Source organism: Salminus brasiliensis, chromosome 3 (genome assembly GCF_030463535.1).
Source record: "Salminus brasiliensis chromosome 3, fSalBra1.hap2, whole genome shotgun sequence".
In the NCBI taxonomy this organism is placed as follows: Eukaryota; Metazoa; Chordata; class Actinopteri; order Characiformes; family Bryconidae; genus Salminus; species Salminus brasiliensis.
The window spans coordinates 40,168,846-40,192,284 of NC_132880.1; the positions used below are offsets into that span (position 1 = coordinate 40,168,846).

The 23,439-nt window shown below is 41.4% G+C and overlaps 1 protein-coding gene across 1 annotated transcript in view; it reads left to right on the forward strand.

Moving 5' to 3' along the window:
- Window positions 1–10,779: 10,779 nt before the first annotated feature.
- The window catches only part of gatad2b (GATA zinc finger domain containing 2B), a 51,711-nt gene continuing 39,051 nt past the window's right edge, over window positions 10,780–23,439 (forward strand). The window contains exon 1 of the mRNA XM_072674849.1: window positions 10,780–10,878. The gene's annotated coding sequence lies outside the window, so the exon portion shown is untranslated. The remainder of the gene's footprint in view (window positions 10,879–23,439) is intronic.

A 23,439-nucleotide genomic window follows, 5' to 3' on the forward strand; every position in this document is an offset into this window, starting at 1 on the left:
CTGCTGGCAGACAGTGTGTTTCTATCTCCCCTGTTTAAAGTAAGACATTAAGTAAAGCTATAGGCAACAATAAAAACAAGGAAATTATATATTTGATGAATGAATAACACAAATAATGTCATAATGAATTATGTCAATGTCAAATGAAATTAGTAAAATACACATATTTCTTTTATTGGGAATTTATTAGATAACATGTACAAAAGGCTTCAAAATAACTACTCCGAAAACAAGATTCCTCAGCCGGGAAAGTACACCACACTAATTTGTCTCAAGTGGTGCAGCAGTCTAAATGCAGGTTCTGTCACCAGGGGCTGGGTTATCATCATGAATCTGACAAAATGAAAGCAGTTGGAGCTCGATTTCAGAATTCAGTCCAGCCTTTATGCAGGATTAAATGCTTAACCTGCGTATTTCCAAACGTTAAGCTGAAATCTGGGATACCTTTAACACCAAATACCAGGATGATTTTTATCCCACTTTCAGAGGTGGATTTAAGCTGGAAGCTGGAGTGTGTTGAGGACATACTTTGTACTGAAATTACTTGAAAATAAACCCAAGTTCTGCAAAGTGATTTAAAACATGTTTATAAAGCCGTTATTTCTATAATCGTACACCTTTTAACTTAGTGTCCAGGTTGCATTCAAATGTGGAATTAATTGATCTTCAAACACTTTTTTTTTTCAACCCAATATTTCTCCCCAGTTTTAGATGGTCAATTATTTAACCTACTCCTTAGTACTCTCCCCTACCACATGTAATGCTCCCGACGCTGGGAGGGTGAGTACTGACACAGGCCTCCTCCGACACATGCACAACTAGCCACTGCCTGTTTTTGACCTACACCGGGCAACCAACGTGCTTGGAGGAAAGTGCTGGGTACGGCCAGCATCACACTGAACATTTACATTTACGGCATTTAGCTGACACTCTTATCCAGAGCAACTTGTATGGTGACATGTATTATACAGGTGGGCCAATCTAGTGTAGCGCAGCATAGTCACCCAGACTGGGAATCGAACCCTGGTCTCCCACATGGTGTAATAGCTCACTGGCAGCTAGTGGTTTTATCTGTTGCGCCACACCAACCACCACACTGGAGTGATCAATAAGCCATCAGTGCATTTCATCATGTGCCAATAAGCTTAATATGTTAAAGCAGATCTTTAAAAGACACTTTAAAAGTCTTAAAGGAAGTTGTGTGAGTTCAGAAGTGTGTTATACAGTGACACTGGTGTGCATGAATGCTCTTTGGGGAAAGTGGGGCAAAAACTGATGCTGGGTAAACCGTTTTTTAATGTAAGTTAAACAGCTCCCCAGATAACATGCTCATGTGGGGCCTGTATGGTTAGCCCAACTTTGAACCAGACAGAATGTTTTGTCCATCTGTTCCCACACATGGATGCCCACCAGGGTCCCACCAGGGTTAGTGATGGGCCCCATCTGGGTTGTACACTGTACACAAATGGACAACCCAAAGGGGCCCATCACTGATCCTGGTGGGACCATGTAAGATTAGGGTGGGCTGTGATGAAGGGGCCCATCTGAGAAGCCCAACAGTGTTCCAGTAAGAACACATCTACAAACCCACTGAGGGCCCATGCCCACCTGGAACCCACCTAGCCCATGTTCCATTCATATGAGCATACTGGCTGGTTCAGAGTAGAACATGCAAGTTGCCCCCCCTTGCTGACACATATGTGCAAAGGCACACATACACGGCTTGTCTAGTTCCTGTAGGGAAGTACTGCCAATAGAATAGGACTCTCTGGAGCAGATAAACATGAACCTATTGGCACCATGTCTAATGCCACTGTGGAGCAGTGGGACTGTATTCTCTGGAATAATGGTTGGTGCTCCATTCAATACTTTTGGGATGAGTTGGGGAGTTGGGGGTGAGGTGGGGCGGTAATTAATCAACATCCTGACCTTGGAATCCTCACTGCAGTGCTCCAAAAATCTAGTAGAAAGCCTTCTTGTCTGGACAGTAGAGACAGTTACTCCAACAAAAGCAGGATACATTGCTTTTCATTACCCTTGATGTCAGAGAAAACAATGAATTAGCAGGGGTCCCAATACTTTTGTCTATCTATGGCCTATGTATTGAACAGTTGGTGCTGGAAGTGTATGTATGGAGAGGTTAGGAGAGGTTCGGTAGGTGTAGGTTGCTTGTATTATTTTTCTGTCATCGTTGTGAGGATGGATTTTTTATGGTGTCTGGATTTAGTGTGAGCTGTGTTGAGAGGTTTGTTGTGTAAGGAGTCATAAAATAGCTCTCAGAGGCAACATGCCTTGTTTGTGTAGGCTGCGTCAGATTCGGGAATCGCCCCACCCTATTGCCAACATTTTGGAATTGGGCCAGTTTTGTATTTCACACAGAAAATGCAGTTCAGTGTTGCGGCCACCAGATGGAAGAGATTGGAGAGTTCAATTCTCCTCTGTGATTGAATGGTAATGCCAGTGGAAAGCTGAGAGTGGCTCCATACACTCCAGTACAACTTCACAGCCACTCTGAGAGGGTTTAGAGGTTGGATAAAGACAGCACTTAAATTTCAGAAAACACTTATACAAACAAAAAGAAGGAACACCCTTAAACCATGTAAATTAAAGTTAAATCTGTGAGATCCATGAGTGTGAAGAACCTTTAAACAATGTCTAAATAACCTTCATGTAAAACCAAGGCTCTGTTTCAACTGAAGGGTTCTTCCTTGAAAGTTTGCATTACGTTGAGGTTCTTTAAACTTAAAAGGTTTTATCACTCACACATTTCATTCACAACCAGGGTTCTCCAAGTAACCATTCATACACAGGTTTTTGCAGGTTTTCTATGGCCTTATGCAAAGATTCATTTCTAGCACCTTTCTTTTTAATTGGTCTCGTCTTACCACCAGTCTTCTAAGGCTACATTCACATTGGAAACCTCATCAATCAGTTCAGATTATTTGCTCGAATAAGGCTGTCTTTATAAACATAAGTGACCCTAAAAGGGTACACATCAGCACTGAATGTTGCCATGCGAATGGCTCCATTCACATTACCAGCTCCGTTCACATAACCACGCTGAAGACACAGATCAGGGCTGTGTGGACATGTGAAATCCCTTCTTTTTAAATGAGATTTGAGTCATTTCCATAATGTCGCTATACAAACATGTATCCCCAAAAGGTGACTTTACAGGAGAATGTGAAAAATATTGTGAAGTTTGAATGGACATTGATGTACAATGAAAGTTTATTCCAAGCAGTTTTAGAGCTTTTCCACTTGCCTATTCATCTACAGGTACTCAAACAATGGAGAAAACTGAAAACAGACAAATACAGAGATACATGTTTTTCATTGGACAGCAGCCATATATGGTCCTAGATCAGTTACATATCTGATTCATGCGGCATGAATGTGAATGGTCAGATCGGATCAGATTTCATGCGCCTTTTCAGAGGTGAGGTGCATTAACAATTATTATCCATGTGTGCATGTGTGTCGTGTCAGGGTCAGATTTATTCACATTACAGACAGATACAGCTCACTTACTTAAAAATCTGAATTGATTAATGAGGCCTGTAATGTGAACAAAGCCAAAATGACTCAAATCTGACCTTCTCCAGAAGCGTATTCTAGAGAATCCTTTGCGTTAAACCATTCCTGAAAAAGCTTTGTATCTCAGCTGTTGGAGCTTAAATAAACCTTCTTACTAGGGCTGCATGATAGTGGTAGTAGTGTTAGTGGTAGTAGTGGTAATAGTAGTGTTGGTGGTAGTAGCAGTAGTAGTAATAGTAGTGTTGGTGGTAGCAGTAGTAGTAATAGTAGTGTTGGTGGTAGTAGCAGTAGTAGTAATAGTAGTGTTGGTAGTAGTAGCAATAGTAGTAATAGTAGTGTTAGTGGTAGTAGTAGTAGTAATAGTAGTGTTGGTGGTAGTAGCAGTAGTAGTAATAGTAGTGTTGGTGGTAGTAGCAATAGTAGTAATAGTAGTGTTAGTAGTAGTAGCAGTAGCAGTAGTAGTAATAGTAGTGTTGGTAGTTGTAGGAGTAGTAGTAATAGTAGTGTTGGTAGTTGTAGGAGTAGTTGTAATAGTAGTGGTGGCAGTGTTAGTAGTAGTAGTAATAGTAGTGTTGGTGGTAGTAGTAGTAGTAGTAATAGTAGTGTTGGTGGTAGTAGCAGTAGTAGTAATAGTAGTGTTGGTAGTAGTAGCAGTAGTAGTAATAGTAGTGTTGGTGGTAGTAGTAGTAGTAGTAATAGTAGTGTTGGTGGTAGTAGCAGTAGTAGTAATAGTAGTGTTGGTAGTAGTAGCAGTAGTAGTAATAGTAGTGTTGGTGGTAGTAGCAATAGTAGTAATAGTAGTGTTGGTAGTTGTAGCAGTATTAGTAATATTAGTGGCGGCAGTGTTAGTAGTAGTAGCAGTAGTAGTAATAGTGTCGGTAGTACAATAATATTACACCAAATGTCTCCAGAAGTCAATGATCCAACATCATCCATGTATCTAATAATTATCTAATAATAATTTACATTTACATTGAAGGCATTTAGCAGACACTCTTCTCCAGAGCGACTTAAAAAGTGCTTTGCTATTTACCCAAGAAACCTCAGCTAGTTTGAATAGACTAATAATTTAAAGATACCTCTAAATTTAGACACTACTACACATGAGTCAGTAAGGTGACCACTCTACCATTCGCCCAAGTACTCTCGGAAGAGGTGGGTCTTCAGTCTGCATTTGAAGACAGCGGGCGACTCTGCTGTTCGGACACCCAGTGGAAGCTCGTTCTACCACTTTGGTGCCAGGACAGAAAAAAGCCTGGACTCTCGTCTTCCGTGGACTTTGAGGGATGGCGGGTCGAGCCAAGCCGTACTTCAAGCTGGAAGGGCTCTTGGTGTGGATCGGCTTTTGACCATTTCCATAAAGTATGGAGGGGCTGGTCCAGTCTAGGCTTTGTAGGCCAGAGTCAGGGTTTTGAATCTGATGCGGGCAGCAGCTACAGGAAGCCAGTGAAGAGAACGCAGCAGTGGAGTGACATGGCTGAATTTAGAAATGTTGAAGACGACCCGTGCCGCTGCATTCTGGATGAGTTGCAGGGGCCTGATGGTGCGCAGGGGGAGAGCAGCCAGAAGAGAGTTGCAGTAGTCAAGTCTTGAAGTGACAAGAGATTGCAATATGCAGTCCTTGTATCCAAGAAGTTAGAGCACCAGGCTATTGATGACACAGTTGTGGGTTCGCGACCCGGGCTTGGCAAGTTGCCACTGTTTGGCCTTTGAGCAAGGCCCTCCACCCTCTCTGCTCCCAAGGTGGCTGCCCACTGCTCCAGGCATGTGTGTTCAATGGCACTGTGTTTATGTGTGTGTGTTTGATCACTGGTGTGTATGTATGTATTCACCGCACGAATGGGTTAAAGGCGGAGGCCAAATTCCATCTGTGCCCGACACGAATGGTGAAGATTGTCTTGGATATGTCAAGCAAAATGAATACAGTGCAAGTTTTCCTTTTGTATCAAACAAGTTGTAGCATGACGTGTTTAATATAATGAGCCTTACATGAAATTGCATGTCCTGCGATGTGCCTTTTTGCAGATTCACACAGTGCGATGTCAATGCTAAAACAGTTCTATATATTGTGCAGCTCTACTTCTTTCTCAATAATCAGCATTTGTAAATGTTTTGTTTGTTTACAGATGTGATAAATAAATGATGTGAGATTGGATGCTGTGTTTAGATTGTACAGGTCTTTCAATCAATTAATTTGAGGAGAGCTAAGCATCTGTAACAACCTTTAGCTTTGTACAGTAGCTAATAAACTGAATCACCATCAGCTGACCTCCACTCTGTGGTCACACTGAGAAGTTTTGATGCACAATTAAGCTACAGAAGACGAGTGGCTTGAAGTCCTAATCCTGATCTGCACATTCACTCCCTGCATACAGTGTAAACTCCAAATGACATTCAAACTCTGAATGACATTTCGGTTGTGTAATATGGGTGACATTTGTGACTCATTTGGACCAAACAGCAGAAATGAACAATTTAGCAAAGGATAGTGGGAGATTAGTGGGAGAGAGTGGGCTGGAATCAGCAGTAAGTGGTAAAATCAAAGGCTGAGTGCATCAGTATCGCCAGTGTCAACAGTCGTGTCATTGGTGTCACTTTTTAAAACTTTTGATTCAGCAATCAGTTGCTTTAAAGCTAAACAGTTTCCATGTGTGGGTTCAGCACAAACAGGATGATGACACATAAATATTTATGTAATTACTGGAAAGAAACTGTAACAGCAGATTGATAGTTTGAATAAAAAAAGATCTCTAAAATGGACACTGTCCCCCAACGGTGACCTTCTACCTGTGGTACAGAGCCCCCTTGTGAGTCTTTTATCTAGCAATCAGGTTTTACATAATATACAATTTACATGTCACATGTTTTATGATCAAAACTTCAACCAAAAATATAATATATTGAATGTATGTATGTTCAGTAATTTGATTATATAATATAATATCATTGTATAATAATAACATCAACTAATTACTACTACCACCAACACTACTATTACTACTACTACTACTACCACCAACATTACTATTACTACTACTGCTACTACCACCAACACTACTATTACTACTACTACTAACACTGCCACCACTACTATTACAACTACTCCTACAACTACCAACACTACTATTACTACTACTCCTACAACTACCAACACTACTATTACTACTACTACTACTACCACCAACACTACTATTACTACTACTACTACTACCACCAACATTACTATTACTACTACTGCTACTACCACCAACACTACTATTACTACTACTACTAACACTGCCACCACTACTATTACAACTACTCCTACAACTACCAACACTACTATTACTACTACTCCTACAACTACCAACACTACTATTACTACTACTACTACTACCACCAACACTACTATTACTACTACTACTACTACCACCAACACTACTATTACTACTACTACTAACACTGCCACCACTACTATTACAACTACTCCTACAACTACCAACACTACTATTACTACTACTCCTACAACTACCAACACTACTATTACTACTACTCCTACAACTACCAATACTCCTATTACTTCTATTGCTACTACCAACACTACCACTACTATTACTACTACTGCTACTACTACCCACACTACTATTACTACTACTGCTACTACTACTAACACTGCCACCACTAATATTAGTAATACTGCTACAATTACCAACACTACTATTACTACTACTGCTACAACTACCAACACTATTACTACTACCATTAACACTACTATTACTACTACTGCTACCACCAACACTACTATTACTACTACTGCTACCACCAACACTACTATTACTACTACCCACACTACTGTTACTACTACTACCACTAACACTACTATAACTACTACTTCTACTACTACCACCACAACTACTGCTCCTGCTACCAACACTGCCACTACTACTATTGCTACTACTCACTGGATCATTGATGTGATCCCTAAGGGCCCCCCTCATAGTTTACAGGACTTCAAAATCTGCTGCTAATGTTTTGGTGAAAGATATCACAGGACATCTTCAAAGGTCTTGTGGAGGCTGTTTCAGTGGAACAAGAAGAGCCCACATGATGAGGCAGTTGTTTTAATGTTATGGCTGATTGGTGTACTCTACTCTTTTTTCAGCACTGATTACACACACACACACACACACACACACATATACAGGTTTTGGAAGTAATCAGAATAAGTTTGGACTCCTGAATTGTTTGCATCAAGTTATATATATATAGAATAAATGAATAGTGGAGAGTAGCACATGGAGAGTAGCAGTGCTCCTGGAATGTCTGTGTAGTTGGCAGCACCAAGAGAGCGACAGTTTTGTCTTTATTTTTAAGACTAGAGTTTTAATCAAGAGTTAAACCTCTTAATCTTCTTTCCAGCAATATTTAGTGCAGACTCCATGTTGACCCACTCGGTGCAGAGAAGCTTGGATTATGGCTAGAATTTGGAACCCTCAAATGTAGCGAGGGCCTTTCTTTAGGACTGGAAGCAGGTTATAGCACTTAATACATCTCTTCATGTATTTGTACTTACTCATTTTATCACATGACATCATGTGACTATAAAACTATGTGAGTGAGTAAGAGTAAGGTCTTAGAGGGTGATTTTAGTACTTGTCTGTTTATTAGTCATTAAACGAATCTCGCTGTCCATATTTCACTCTTTCAGTCTTCAGGTTACATTGTGTTACACACAGAGAGGTTAATGTGACTGATGGACAACACAATGTATGACTGAAGACCATTCTCAATATATGTGATTCTCATTGGATAAGCTTGGTCATTTTCAGGTAACACTGTAGAAGATGTTGGACTGTTTTAGTCTTTGGAGGAAGCGATGCACTTAAAGATTCAACTGATCAGGAGCAGTGAAAGCCCTACATCAGAGGCACCCAGCCCTCTTCTGCTGTGGATCTACTAACCCTGCAGAACTAATCTTACAGCTCATCAAAGCGGCCTGGATTATGTCAACATTAGAGGTGTGGTTAAGTTAGAGCTATGACTGAACTTTTGTACAGCAAATGGGTGGAAATACTCAAGTCACTGAAGACTTTCACTTCACTGTTATATTTCTATGATTAAAAACTACCTTTGTACTTCTTACATTTCTTTGCATTTAGAAGTGAAAATGCATCAATATTGATTTGAAGCTTTTATAAGGTTATAAAGGTCAGTCTGTGTACAGTATGTGCTCCAACATCCATATACACCCATCAGCCATAACATTAAACTACTGACAGGTGAAGAGAATAACACTGATTATCTTCATCTACAGCGGCAAAAACATATCAGGCAGCAGGTGAACAGTCGGTTCTTGAAGTAGATGAAAACAGGAAATATGGGCAAGTGTGAGGATCTGAGTCACTTTGACAAGGGGCAAATCATGATGGACAGACGACTGGGTCAGAACATCTCCAAAACAGCAGGTCTTGTGGAGTGTTCCTAGAAGGGCAACTGGTCAGATGGAGGCCCTGTTTTGCAACTGACAGGACGAAGATTTGGTGGTAACGTCTTGGTCACAGGAACCACAGGACACCTTCAGAGGTCTTGTGGAGTCCATGCCTTGATGGGTCAGAGCTGTTTTGAGAGGCTGAATGAGAGGGACCTATAGAATATTATGCATGTGGTTTTAATGCTATGGCTGATGGTGTATATGCCATCTACTTGTTTGATAGAAATGTTGGTAGAAGAGTTGGTGGGCAGTTCTGTTAAATAACCTTTTGATGAACTCACCAATACACATGAGATGTAATGTGAAATATATATATATACATATTATATATAATATATGTACAGGGCAGTGTTTAAGACTCAGGACCTCATGCCTCACCCCTGTTACACCTTCATGCCCATGAATAACAGTCTTCACAGTGGGCTTACATTACCAGTCTAAGCTCAGCTACTTGATGTGAGACGTTGGAGTTCATCTCCCTCACGTCCTTCCACCGCTAGAGGGCTCAGTAGACACTGCTGTAAACAGACAATAAAAGTTTAATAAAAGAGCAGTGCCACCATAACGCTAAGATCGAGCAGAGCTCCGGAAAACGTGAGGATTGACACTCTTTCCATGAGAAAGATCAACCTGTGTGATGTCTTCAGTGTGGCAGATATTAGAAAAGCGACAGTGTTTAAACAGTGAGAGCACTGACGGCACTCACTGATTGAGATCAGACTGAGCCAAGGAGCTTTAAGAAATATGCTTGATTACGAAATAAATGACCAGTGGGCTTTTCTAATGAAGTCCAGCCACCAGGGCTGGTGTAGTGCAGGTCTGCCTGAAATTCCTGTACATGTCGACGAGCTAAGAGCTTCGGTAGAGGTTCCTTTGGGAGACATAATTATATATATATATATATATATATATATATATTTTTTTTTTTTTTTTCACTATATACATCAAGCAAGACATCAAGCCAGTTTATAAAGTAGGTCAATGAAGTAGCCTTGTTTGTATGAGCGCATTGTTTTCGATGTAGGCCACAATATAGACAATAATTTAGTTATTTATTAAAAAAAATACATTATAATGCTTACCCACAATAACAACAATAATGCTGGCAATATTAGCAACACATTATTATTAATAATAAACATTTTTTTAATATTAATTACGTTTATTAAACAGTCCCGTCCGCCTATTCGCCAATTATTTGAGCGTTATCCGCCTTAATGTCTGGATTAGCGACAATAACTGCAATTTGTTGTAGCGTGTCATTGATTTCTTGGGGAAATACAATTTGCCACGCTCATCGTTTTCAGCCTACCTACACTGGAGCAGCCTAGCAAGTTCACGACGATCTAACGTCCCCCTTTGTGGCGAGATGTTTATTAGACGACTGTAAAAGCCTAGCCTGTAGCTCAGGCTTTTGGACAACGTTCAAAATGCTCAAATAAATGGCCTCGGCGGGACGGCAGCGCTCCTTAAAAAGGTTGAGTCGATCGGCCCTGATGGCGTGGAGAACGGAGTTAATATGGCTGTCCCCAATTTATCTGCCCATGTAGTAAAGCTTCGCCTTGTGCTGCTGACACGACGCGCATAACAACCCGTTTAGTTTCCCATCATTTTCAGAGCTCCTTGTCCCCTCCCCTCCAGACACAGACAACAACATACACCTTAATAGGGGCGCGTCTCCGACACAGCCGCCGACCAATAACCCGTCTGTCTGGGCAGAGACCGAGGGGGATGAGCGCCTGTCGAGGCCCAATCAGCGCCTTTGTGTTGCCTGCCGGTGCCGGGGACTGGTCGTGAGGAGCTACTGCGGCGCTTCAGGATCGGCGAGTGAACCCGGATCCAGAGCAACCTGAAGGGCGAAGGCAAGTCAGGTGAGTCCGGGGATTCAGGCGCGGCCTAGCCGGGACGGGACGTGATTTTTGAATGTACAGCGGCGGGATTTGAGCACTCGAGCTGCACGAGCGAGCTTGCATTGAGGCCAAATCGCTGCCGAAAAGCTTCAACGACAAACGGGGTTCAAGCGTTTCGGCGAACGGCGAGACAATAGCGTAGCGGCTTTGCTGGCCGGCGGAGCTTCCTAAACAGCGCGCACGAGCGTTAGTTCAAAGTGCCTCGCTAATAGTATTAAAATGATCTCCGCTTGTCCTCGGCGCAGCACCTCCGGCAGGACGGCTCTCGTAGGAGTCTGTAGATATGAAAATGTAGCAAGATCAACTAAATAATGTCTCATAATTGTGGGAGATTTGCAATATTTTCTCCCCGAAAAGCGTTTCATTGTTTCATCCCGTGTCTCAGGGGGTTAAGCCAGATTGGCAGAGAGCGAGAGAGAGAGAGAGCGAGCGAGCGAGGCAGCCTCGCGTCCTCTGGGCTGAGGCTACAGTAGAGCAGCGGTACAACACAATGAAACCCCCTCAGATATACTTACTATGCTCCTGTAATTCGTTCAGGAAATGTAACGGAAGGAGTTTATGCTGAATTGGAGCTTCGCCGCTGGTTGTGGGCGCTCAGAGGACTGTGTATTTGGTGAACTGTGTTGAGGGGCACACGGTAGTGTACAGCAGAGCTGATGGCTGTACAATTAGGGGGAGAGAAAAAAAGATCCGAAAATGCATCAGCCATTTACGTAAGTGAGGACGTTCTCAACTTGCTCCATATGCACGCAAATGGCTGCCCAGCACTTGACAGGGGGAAAGGCTGAAATTTAATTCCAGCGTGAATGCATGCATTGATCGTAACCAACAGGGAGTCACTGATAAACGGGTGGAGATGACGTTTGGAAAGAAACTCTGATCAATAATATATGCAGTCTATTATTCTTGGTGCTGCAGACACGTCCAAAGTGAGACGGCGCCTAATTTGTAGGCTGTACCGTCCAGAACGGACCGGGTCCAAGTGTGTGTGCTTTTAGGATGCGTTCTGGGGGGGCAGCCCTCTCCAACTTTGCTGTAGATTGTTCATTTGCTTGCTGAAGTTGCATTTTTGTTTTTTAGCATGGGGGGGGGGTGAAATCAGAATATACTGAAATCACTGAAATCAGAATATAATATTATAATTTAGATTTATACACTTGGCTAAAAAAAAATCTCAGTGGGATACTACAGGGGGTGGTGAAACTGTTGGACTACACACACACACACACACACACACAGATATCAACGAATCAGTTTTTCTTGCAGTAATTCAGGAAAATCAAGTGGAGTTCCTCAAACACTCGGGTTTTAAATGGGATTTCTTCCCACGTTTAACACTTATTTCTTTAAATGCTGATTCGTTTAATATATGAATGAAAACTACAGACATTAAAACGACTACAGGCATTTCGGGGGACTTTTACACCTCTATTGTACACTAGATTTATTCACTCCATTGGCCCGCAGCCATATTGCATGAAGCTGCAAATTCCGAAAGTGTATAATTACAGGATTATAATAAGTTATAAATTATAAATAGTAATTACTATTTTACTTCGTTACTATTTTGCTTTGAAAAATGATCACGTGGGAACAACTAGCAGTTGAACTGCTTTAATCAGCTCAGATACTTGAATGAAACCATACAAAGCAAACTAAACAGACCCCAGAAACCCCTCCAATCATCGGCCCTGTTCCACGTTGTACAGTGTCGACTATCACTAGATCATCACTGTCATGCAAACCCATGTATCTCCACTGCAACAGCAGCTTGCAGCAGGAGAAGGAAAACCTTCTTCACTTTCAATGGAAGTGAATGTAAAATAAATTTGCAAGTCATTTTGGAGGATTTCTATTGGTCTGTTAACCCTGACATTTCCACACAATGGTAATAACAAAAGTGGGACACAATAATGGAGATACAGGGTTTTTGCATGGAAGCTTGGTATGGAGACTTCACCCCTTTTTTCTGGATCCTACAGTCGATATCTCATTTGAGGCATGGATTTGCTTAGTGACTAAAATGTTCATTTCTAAATAATTTGGGAAAAAGCGACATGCTGGTGTTCGGGTGGTGTTCAGTGAGGGGTTCTGAATCAAACTGATGTCCTTGAGATTTATTTTCATATCTCGTGATTTGAGAAGATTGCCATTGTCCTTCTCGGTACCCCATCATCTACTTCTCAAAAAACGTGGCTATCCGGTTCCTAGGGCCACATTTTCACAGCAGACACTTTTTCAGATGGGAGCCAATTGTGTTTTTTTTTTCTGCTCATTTTGAAAGAGGCTACTGCCCACTGTGAGGGTTGCCCCACTAGTATTACATCCTCAGGAGGGGTCCAAACAATGTTCTTATTGACTGTTTTGCTCAAAGGCATTTTGTGTGGACTGTTTCTTCTCCTACCCTTCAGATGGAAGATAGAGGACTTGGGTTGTATTTATTTATTTATTTATTTATTTATTTACCTACCTTTTTATTTTTTAAGCTATTCATCACTTCAGTCAAAGCACCCCACAACTTGTGGTCACTGCCTGTGAAGGGATTTCATGCAGTGTGCTCGCTTTAATTTCCATGGTGCATGGCCACCTTATCTCCAGTGACTGCCTGGTATAGCTAAACCCATGAGACTTGCGATACGTGTCGCCAGGTGATTAGTTGGAAGACACTGGCTGAGCAAAGACTCTGGGGCGCTGCCTAATGTTTGTCAATGTAGATTTCATCATTGATGTGCTACAGGCTGAAAGATGTCATGGTGGTGCGCTTCCATGTATTCTGCTGCGTTTTTACTTGGTCTGTACAACTGAGATGTATAGACTCTAGACTTCAGCAGTGGAATCTGATTAGATGATATGATTTCTCTCTTCTCTTCTCCAACCTTCAACCATATCTGTATCCACGCCATGCGACCCACGGCTGAGGTAATGCCCCAGAAAAGACCCGCTGCTAGAGCCAAGCTGTAGGCTACGACTGTAGGCCCAAAAAGCAGTTGCCTTGGCTTTGCTTTAAAACTGCTAAATCGTCAGAAAAGCCAGTGTTTAGAATTAGCCATTTCCCGTTGGCAAACATCACTAGTAGACACAACAAAGTGACTTGTTCTGTAAACATGCACCAGCAGATATATAGCAGTGAAATATGACTACCTGGCCTGAAGTTTTGTTTGATGAACGCAGGCCGGGTCAGTTATGAGGGGTAAGAATAGGACTGAAAGGTCCTCGCGTGTCGGCCTCCTAACCTCCTGCACTTTTCGTCCAGCCATCTGAAGCCGCGTGTTTCTCTCATCACTCTTTTGCTTTTGTGCTCAAGTTTGACTATTGTGTGTTAGTAGAGTGAAAAGAGCCTTATGAATGCTCTACCAGGTCGAAATATGTTCACCTCATTGACACTTCGATAAGCTGAGAGTTGCTTTTCTCACTCTGTCAGATAAGGCCAGTGGGTCTGAATGATAAGGTGAGCAAGTGTTAGTTCTATTTAAACACAGTGTTGCTTAAGTTTAACATTAAATGTGCAAGTACTCGCCTAAGTTTAGGCAGTGTTGTGTGGATGCTTAGGCTTGACGTACTTTAGAATAGGTTTTGTACTCTGGTGTGTGTATTCTGTAGATTCTAGTTTTTCAGTTACTTATTAAAACACCATTTGGTCGATCTTTATGATCATTGGCAGGTCACCTAACTCCTGTATAAGGGTCAATACACCTCACTAGTAGTCTCTTGAAGGGCCCATGTCCTACATGTTTATTTGAATCTTATGGATTATGTTTGTGTTGGTTTTATATGCAAAAACATACACAAACACACACATCCTAACCTCTCTTTATCCCTTAGAGTAAAAAACTGGCTGATTCTGGACTGTGCCTTTTAGGACATATATATGTAAATAAGCTTTGTTCTGATAGGTTGCCCTGTCTTGTGCCTGATTGAAAAAGCAGTCCAGCCCAAAACACTCCCAATAACCCCATAAGTCTGAGTAGCTGCAATTTATGTGACCTTACAAAAACAATTCATTGAGAGAGATTGGTTTTGCAGCTTAGTTTTATTATATGGACTGGGGAGTTTCGGAAGTTTACCCTTGCTTGCATACTAAATCAAAAAAAAAAAAAAAAGAATGAAAAAATAAGTAAATGTTTCCACTTAAAGGTAGATTAAATTGTTCAGTTAAATTAGAAAGGTTGGGCTCCCTAGGTCAAATGACACATCTAGGAAAGCAAGCTGAGTCTTGGAAACTGTGAACTGTTGGAAGTACAAAGCCAAACTAGACCTCCTTTAAGAGAGAGAACTGCATTTCATGAAAAGAACACAGGGCCAACTGTGACGTAGGGTGGCATGATATTGCAAAAACTATATATATATATATATATAATGTGTGTGTGTGTGTGTCAATGATCAAGCAATATGATCTTATATTAATAATCACCTCTATGTATCTAAGGCTTGAGTAAAATAAACGATATTGAGCAGCTTTTATCTGCCTCTAGTAGATAAGTCATGGAAAATGAAAACAGTGCAATTTATTTTATTGTATTGCAGCAAAAAGTGGTAGCATGGGTTTGATGTGATTGGTCTTACATGACCTTGCACATCCTGCAGTGTGAATATTGTGCATGCTCACATTGCAATGACTAAAAGACTTTTAGCTGCTACAGAAAGTGTTTGCAAGCTGTGATTCCTGCCAAAGTGGGAGGGTTACTTTAAACTTTTGCAAAGCCCACACTAGAATTTTAAGTTTTAGTGTTATGAAATACAGAGTAACTGTGCATTAGGATTTGCTGAAAATATTGTGCTTATGTTTGAGTAGCTACAGAGGCTGCGTTTACCTCATCTGATTTAGGAAAATGAACAAATCAAGATGTCATTCGGCCAAGAATGCCTAAACCTTTGCATTCAACTGTACATGGACTGTTTGGGTGCACATAAACTTCAGAGTAGAAGATTTGTATACATGAAAGAATTTGAGGAGGTCTCTCTGTACCGCTGGTAGAGAATTATGACTGTGTGCGTATAAACATGCATTTTGAGAAATTATAAGAAGTTCCATATTCGGAGGCGGTCCATTCTCGCAAGTGACGGATCTACTTTCACGTCTGTGGGAGTCTGTAACTTCCATATCTTGAGAAGAGAGTTCTTGGATGCCCTCTGAAAAATCTGTGTTCATTTCTTGACCTTTTGTAATAAAGTAGAGTTGAACGCATTCTCTTTTTTAAGAAGCAAGAAATCATCATAATTAGCTCTTAATCAGGAAAATTAAATTTATTTAAAAATCCGCCCAAGTGGAACTCCTTTGAGGGCGGGAAGCCTTGTTGGTTGCTGCCACGTGCTGCTAATTGATATGTGTGATGCTAATGAATGCTTGTGAAGTGTAGCGATAAACAAGGGTTTCATCTTGCACAGCAATAACAAAAAGAAATAAAGGAAAATGTGTACTAGAATATTGTATCTGCTATTGGATTTACACTAAGTGATGGTGTAGAGATGCTTGGAAAATTCCAGTCGATGTCTACAAATTTTAAAACTAATTTTAAGGGCCTTTTTTTAAATTTTAAGGGACTGTCCTCCTATAGGTATTTGGCATTTGCAAGGTCAGGTTTCAAAAGATTTGTCAGCTTGTGAGCAGTATATTTTCACAGGGTTGTGCCTTAACATCTTGCATTCATGTACCTGAAAAAGTATAAAGGTCTTTTGCTGCAGGCTTTACAATCTCACCAGCTTACAGTTGGAAATATGTAATTGTTTTGATTCAAACTTTGAAATAAGCAACATATGATTTTAGAATTTAGGTGAAAAAACAATCCAATAAAATCCAATAAAATATTCCAATTTAAGCCAGGTTATGACCAGGTTAAGACATTTATAGACAATTGTCAGATTTCCATTGAAGCTCTTGTTCAGATGATCTCTCACATGGAGTTGATCTACTCCTCTGGCCTTTGCACAAACTTGTAGAATCAATGGCCGCCAGAGTTCACTGCAGTGTCGGGATGGTGCCACCAAACCATGAGAAATTCTGAAATTCATGTAGCATGTAGTAAAGATTTTACATTTCAGTAGCAATGATGAGCACAGCATTTCAAGTGAAGTGTTTTTTTAGTATAGGTCTCAGTCTTTTGGACACTATTCACTGTTCATGCTGTGGTTGTGAGGTTCCGGCAAAAGCCTTGAAAAAATGTTGATTCTGGCAGCCTACATTATTTTGTCAATTTTGTGATGGATGGACCAATATAAACATTTCTATGAAGTTTTAATGTTTGGGATGTGAGGGTTTTGTGTTAAAGCAGTGACATTAGATTTGTACTTTCCTCCCCTATTTCAGATCGCCTATTGCCCAACCCACATTGTAGTACTCCCCATTCCCCATCACATGTAATGCCTCCAAGACCGGGAGTGTAAAGACTGACACATGCCTCCTCCGACTCGTGTGCAACAGAACTGCTGGGCAACCAGCCCTCTCGGAGGAAAGCACCCAGCTCTGATGCCTGGGCTAATGGCTGATGGCTAGCTGGCTTGCATCATACCATAGTAATGTGGAGAAAGCGAATTATGAACCTACCAATTGTGCTTTCTCAGACTCCAGCTGCTGATGGCAGGCAGCATGACCTGCAGTCCTCAGGTCAGTCCGCTGGATTTCCTCCAAAGTAAGGTGTGTGTGAGGACCGTTTTTTTTTTTTTATTGATCGTATGTCCATGTTTGGACTCCACTTACCTGTCCATGTTGAGCCCTGTTCAGACCGGTCTCAGTTTACATGGGGGCCCTTGGGTAATTCTCTCTTTCACATTGGCTCCTCTGAGTTTCACTGAACTCTGCGGTCATCTGATGAGGTTAGTCCTGTCCGGGTTCACATCTCTGTGTTTTTCAAGGCTGATTTATTTAGGCTGTGATGTATTTAGTCTGTGAGCTCCTCCAGTGGATATTAAACACAAAAACCTGTAACAGAAAAGAAATCCCATTGTTGTTGGCAGCAGCGTCTTCTTGACTGTTTGACCGCAGCTGCTGACCACATGAATCGAGCATACTAAACTCTCTCAACTGGTGATTTTTATTAATGCCGTTCGGTAGAGAGAGTTTTGCCACTGAGGAGACGTGTTTATCTTTTTCTCATTTTCTCAGATGTCCTCATGAGAGACTAATCCAGTCTGAATAGGGCTTTAGTCTCTTCTCGAAATTGGAGGTTTGCATAGCAGACTCGTGCTTCCTGTGATGGATGTGAGGGTTCCTGTCACGTTGTTTCAAACCACTAGGCATGGCGCCTTATAGAGTATCTTGACGCTTGGAGGAGAATGCTCATCATTCAATCAGTGTGTCAGGACACCGCGCCCTGAACAAGAGTAGTGACTGCTAACATCAGGTTCACCTCCGTCAGAAACATGAACAGTTGCTTTCTATTAGAGAGCCCTGCACTCGATCGTAACTATACTCTGCCTCTGCTGTGTTTACTAGTTGAGTTCCTCGTGATTTCCACCTTCGTCTCCCACTCTCCATTCTCCTGCTGCTAGCATTCATACAGCAGATGCCAAAGATTCTTAGATGACCCTTAGTTTTCACTGGTATCATGGTAGTGGTGGCATTCCAGGACTGCATATGTAACAGCAGGATGTTTGTCGCCGCATGACCGAGAATAAGAATGAATGACTGATTGACTTACCTGACTGGGTTGTGGAGTATTATAGCATGCTGTTACACTGTTCTTTTTAACACCTGAATGGAGTGCCTGTGTTCAGTGGGCCTCATGCAAGCATTATTAAACCCCACACAGAAACAATCAGCGCAGATGAATGGCTCCCTGTGAAGTTTAATTAGAGGGCCTTCCTGACGGTTGCGCTAGATAAACAGCAGCAGGAAACAGCACAATATGCCTCTTAGCATGATGGCAGAAAAATGTATGCATATGAGAAGTGGAAAATTTCCACTGCAGATAGCTGCGGAGTGACCCACGGGCCTACTTGTCTGTAACCTTATGAAGAACCGTCTGAAATTGAAGGCCACAGGATGAGTTATTGGGAAGCTACTATGCGTTGGCATGAAGCTCTATGAGAGCTGGAGTACCTGGAGGTTCATTAGGGTGTTCAGAGCGTACTCTTACGTTTTTTTTGTTTTTTGTTTTTTTTTAAGATGTTAATTTGCTGAAAATTGGGTTGGAAGATTGGCATTGGGCTGCGTAAATTGTAAAGTGTCTGTGCATTTGACATAAGATTGGGAAATATTGATTGAGGCCAAACCAATTTCATCCAAACTAAAGGAAAGGGAGTAACATGGCTGCTTGGTCCTATGTGAAGTTTTCTGAAGGATAACTTATGTAGAAATCTATGCATATAGAGCACAAATCAGTGCTGTGCTAACTACCTGAATGCTGCTGTTTATGTATCAGTAACTGTTCTTATGGGGAAATATGGCAAAAATATTCACAGTATTACGTTTGATAGGTTGGAACAGTCCGAGTGCACCAAAAAACCTTCACCACCACAAAAAGAAAATTACCAAGAAGTAGAGTACCGTGTTTTTATTCATTTAACTTGTATGGACTAAACCAGAATGGTCCTAATTCACCAACTATTCTTAAAAAAAAAACCTTCCTAAACCACCGTCCGCAATGTTTACAAAAAAATTCTCACCATCACCACCATTTTCTCATTTGGGATTGGTTGAATTTCAGTACAAGTGGGAGCATTATAAGAGCAGAGCTGCAAACAGTTCTGCTGTTTAAAAAACCCTCCTTAATCTGACATGGATTTTTAAATTATTTTATCAAGAGCCAAGTTTAGAAAATTCTCATGAAGAAATTGGTGAATACGACCCAGTGTTTGTAAACACACCAGTTGGCGGCCCGTCTCTCCTGCATTCAGAAGCATCTTATTGTATACAGGTTTATACCTGGCCTTTTCATTCCTCTCTCGCATGAGAGGGATGAAACCCCTTCTCCCACTTTTGGGAGTTTCTGGGTTTCTAGGAGGGTGAAGGATAGCATGGGCTTTCCCAGAGTTACACAAAGCCTGCCTGCCACTTTTGTTTAATATACTATTTGGACAGCTGAACTTACTTGCTGCAGAGTGCTAACCACCAGTTATTCCAGCTAACAGACACCCTCGCCGGCTAGCATCAGTGTTTTGAGGGAGAGGGAGGATCATCCTACCCTCCCATACAGAGAAAGGCTAATTTTGCTCTCTAAGGCTTCTGGCCACGGATGGCTGTGGCATCGCCAGTGATCGATCATGCAATCTCTCGATGATTGTGTCAATGCTCCAACAGACATGCTACTCTGGAGCTCGCACCAAAGATGTTTTGAAAGCAGATTGAAATCTAATTCCTTAAAAACCACTTCAGGAGCCAGATATTGTACCAATGTAAATGAAGCTGTTTCCCCTCCCCGTATTGCGATGACCCCTTCATGTTCTGTATATAGGGATGAAGAGGAGCCTCTCTACCGTTGGTACTGTGGGCTCAGCGCTATAAAACTTTGGTCAGGACAGCATTTGCGAGAACTGTGTAACAGTGTATAACCCATATTTGTGTGAAATTCTGTAGTATTACTCTACTGTCTCAGTCCACATGCTTCGTTACCTTTCAGTGACAGTTCTGTAACGCTCAGCTTGTCCAGAAATGCATGTTCTTTAGAGTTTTCTCAAAGCACAAATTACACTGCCTGACCGTAAGTGGAGCCCAGCAGCGAGAAATGCAGATTCTTGCGCAATGCTGCTTTTACACGGACACCTCTGCTCCTTCAGATCAGTTGTTGACGCTGGATGCATTAAGGTAGTCACCATCTTGCTACAGTACACTATGGTTAAGAAAGACTTTGGTAACTAGCACTGGAGGCTCGTTATTCGAAACCACCACCTAGTGGTAAACATTTACTGTCAACGTATAAGAATGAACTGCACAATGGAAATGTGCCGATTTTCGAGGTGGCATCCATCTGTTTAAAGAAACAATGTCCACGATGACACATGTGATAGATTGATTGGTATATGAACTGATTTGCATGCTCTGCTATAAAGCAGTTGGGTTTCAGTCTGACTAACCATAGATGCATTTGACTACTACTAAGTGTAAACTGGGTTTTAAGGTGCAGGAAAAAAACATTTGCGCTAATGGCATTAGGCTTTAACGTGCAGTGTTTGTTCGCATGTAGGATAGAGGCCTTGTGGCATGTATCTAGAAGCATCTTGGTGTATACAGGTTTATACCCGGCTTTTTAATGCATTTTGATTGTAGGGGTCAAATCTGGCTGGGAGTTATCCACTCCTGAGGATTAGATTTGAGAATCATTCTACCAATTTTCACAGTCAAGAAAGTATGTAATGGATTCGTCCCACTGTTTAACTCGTTAAATAACTTTAAAGTAAGAAGTTTTAGTCATTATTAAACACACAGTGCTGTTAATATGTATGAAAATGGACTGTAATGGACAGTAGTAGTGTGTAGGTTTACTAGTATCCACAACAGTGGTTGTGAAAAGCTGTGAAAGCTGTGAATATCTACATGCACACCATATTCTAAATGTTTAAGATCACTGACAGCATTCGTTTTGTCTTGCCGGTGTTCTCCACTGGGTAGTACGTACTTTGCTGTTGTGATGTAACCCTGATTTGTCCTATGTAGACCTAATCAGATTGTTTGCAAGCATGCAGGTTGGCATGGTGAATGGTATTGGTATGTATTTTGTGTGAGGGACTATGCACTTAAGATTTTCGATGACTCCTTAGTGCCGTGATGATAAAACTGAATTGTAAAATTGAATAAAATTACAGTGCACTGTAAGACATCCAGTAGGGGGCGCTAGTAAGTTAACGAGTATAGATATGGCCATGATATGTTGATAGGAAGTAAAACCTGATGTTAAAGCTGTTGTTTCGCGCAGTCCTTTACATTTTTGCCTAGATATCACTTCAGAATACTTGCGTGTTCTGTTTTCCAGCTTCCAGAAGCATCGAGCTGAACTCGATGTGGGGAAAGTGAAAGCTCCAGATTTACTAATATCCACAGCAACATCAGGAGCATCTAGTTTGTTAACGTTTGTGAATATTTTGAGGTGTTCACTGTCTCCGTATTCGGCCATTTACTTTTGACATTGTCTAGGTTAAATATTCATCAGGACCGGCACACATTCCTGTTGTATCAGTCCTGCTTTTAATGGCGTTGTCTAACTGGACGTTTGTTTGTTACTGTGACGTTACGCTGGTTTGCCCTATACTGATATATGTTCAGGAAAGCAGGTTGTGACGTAATACACACTGTGACGTCCGTCTTTAGCTGTTAATTTAACAGATGTTCTGGTTTCTAGATTCGCAGTAGCTTATCTTCTTTGTTTACATGTAGGCCGGAATAAGTGAGTTTCAGAAATCTATCTAGGTCTTCCCTCTTGACCTTTTACAGAGCTTTAATAGAATATTGACTCTGGTTCTTGTTTGCATATCTGCATATGACCCAGCAAGTGTAAGAGTGTAAGTGTGTGTGTGTTTTATGAAGAGGGTTGTGCCAAACGTGTGTTTCTTATTGCAGTACCGGTGTTCACTGTGGCATTTAAAGGCCCATCCAAGAGCAGTACTCTAGCACACTACAGAAAGCTGACTTGTAACATCCACATACTCGCCAATAGACTCTTAGCAAAAAGGGTTCTGTATAGATCCTTTTCAGTGGGGTCAGAGTGATCCAGTGGACTGAGGCGCTGGTTTGAATCCCAGGTCATTCCGCTTGGTATCAGCAGCCGGAGTCTGAGAGAGCACAATTGGGCTTGCTTTCTCAGGGGTGGGTTTGACAGCACTTTCTCCCCACATGTTGGTCAGCACCGTCGCAGAGTCATGCATTCCTCAGAGCGTACAGGCTACCAAGGAAAAAATAGGTGGTGTCTGGCTCCACATGTGTCAGAGGAGACGTGCTAGTCTTGACAGGCTATTCTGTTGGGGTATTGCTAGTGATAGAAACAGTTTCTTTAACAGACTTTGTAATGGCATATTTAATGGTTATTTAAGATGTCATATATATATATATATATATATATATATATATATATATATATATATATATATCCAGTAAATTAAATTACAACTCCTAAACCAACATAATGGCTTAGTAATCTTTGTTTTCCGTCTAGCTGTTGACCGTAAACCATAGAATGTGGATGTTCATGCTTGCCTTGATATTGACTTGCTCCCACTGCTGATTTGTGCTGCGTTGTTCAATAGACCTCAGCTGACTTCGCAATATTGCTATAAAGTGCTGATCAATAAAAGTTGCTTCTACCTAGATTTTGTCATTTGGATCCTGTTACATACCTTACAGCCCATCACTCATATTCATAATATGATCCTTGTGGACTAACCGGGAAGTTGGTGGGCGCTGGATCCAGTGAATGACTTCCAGTCTGTTCATTGGTCTTTTGTCACAGGGTGGTTTTAACCTTATGGTTGTAATATCTGGGACCTGCCATTCATTTGCATTCATTTGCAGTTCCTCATGGACTGAAGACTCTTGGTGGCAGGTGCACAATGATATGTCCACTTGTCCACAAACTTCAGAAACGTCATATCCTGTGT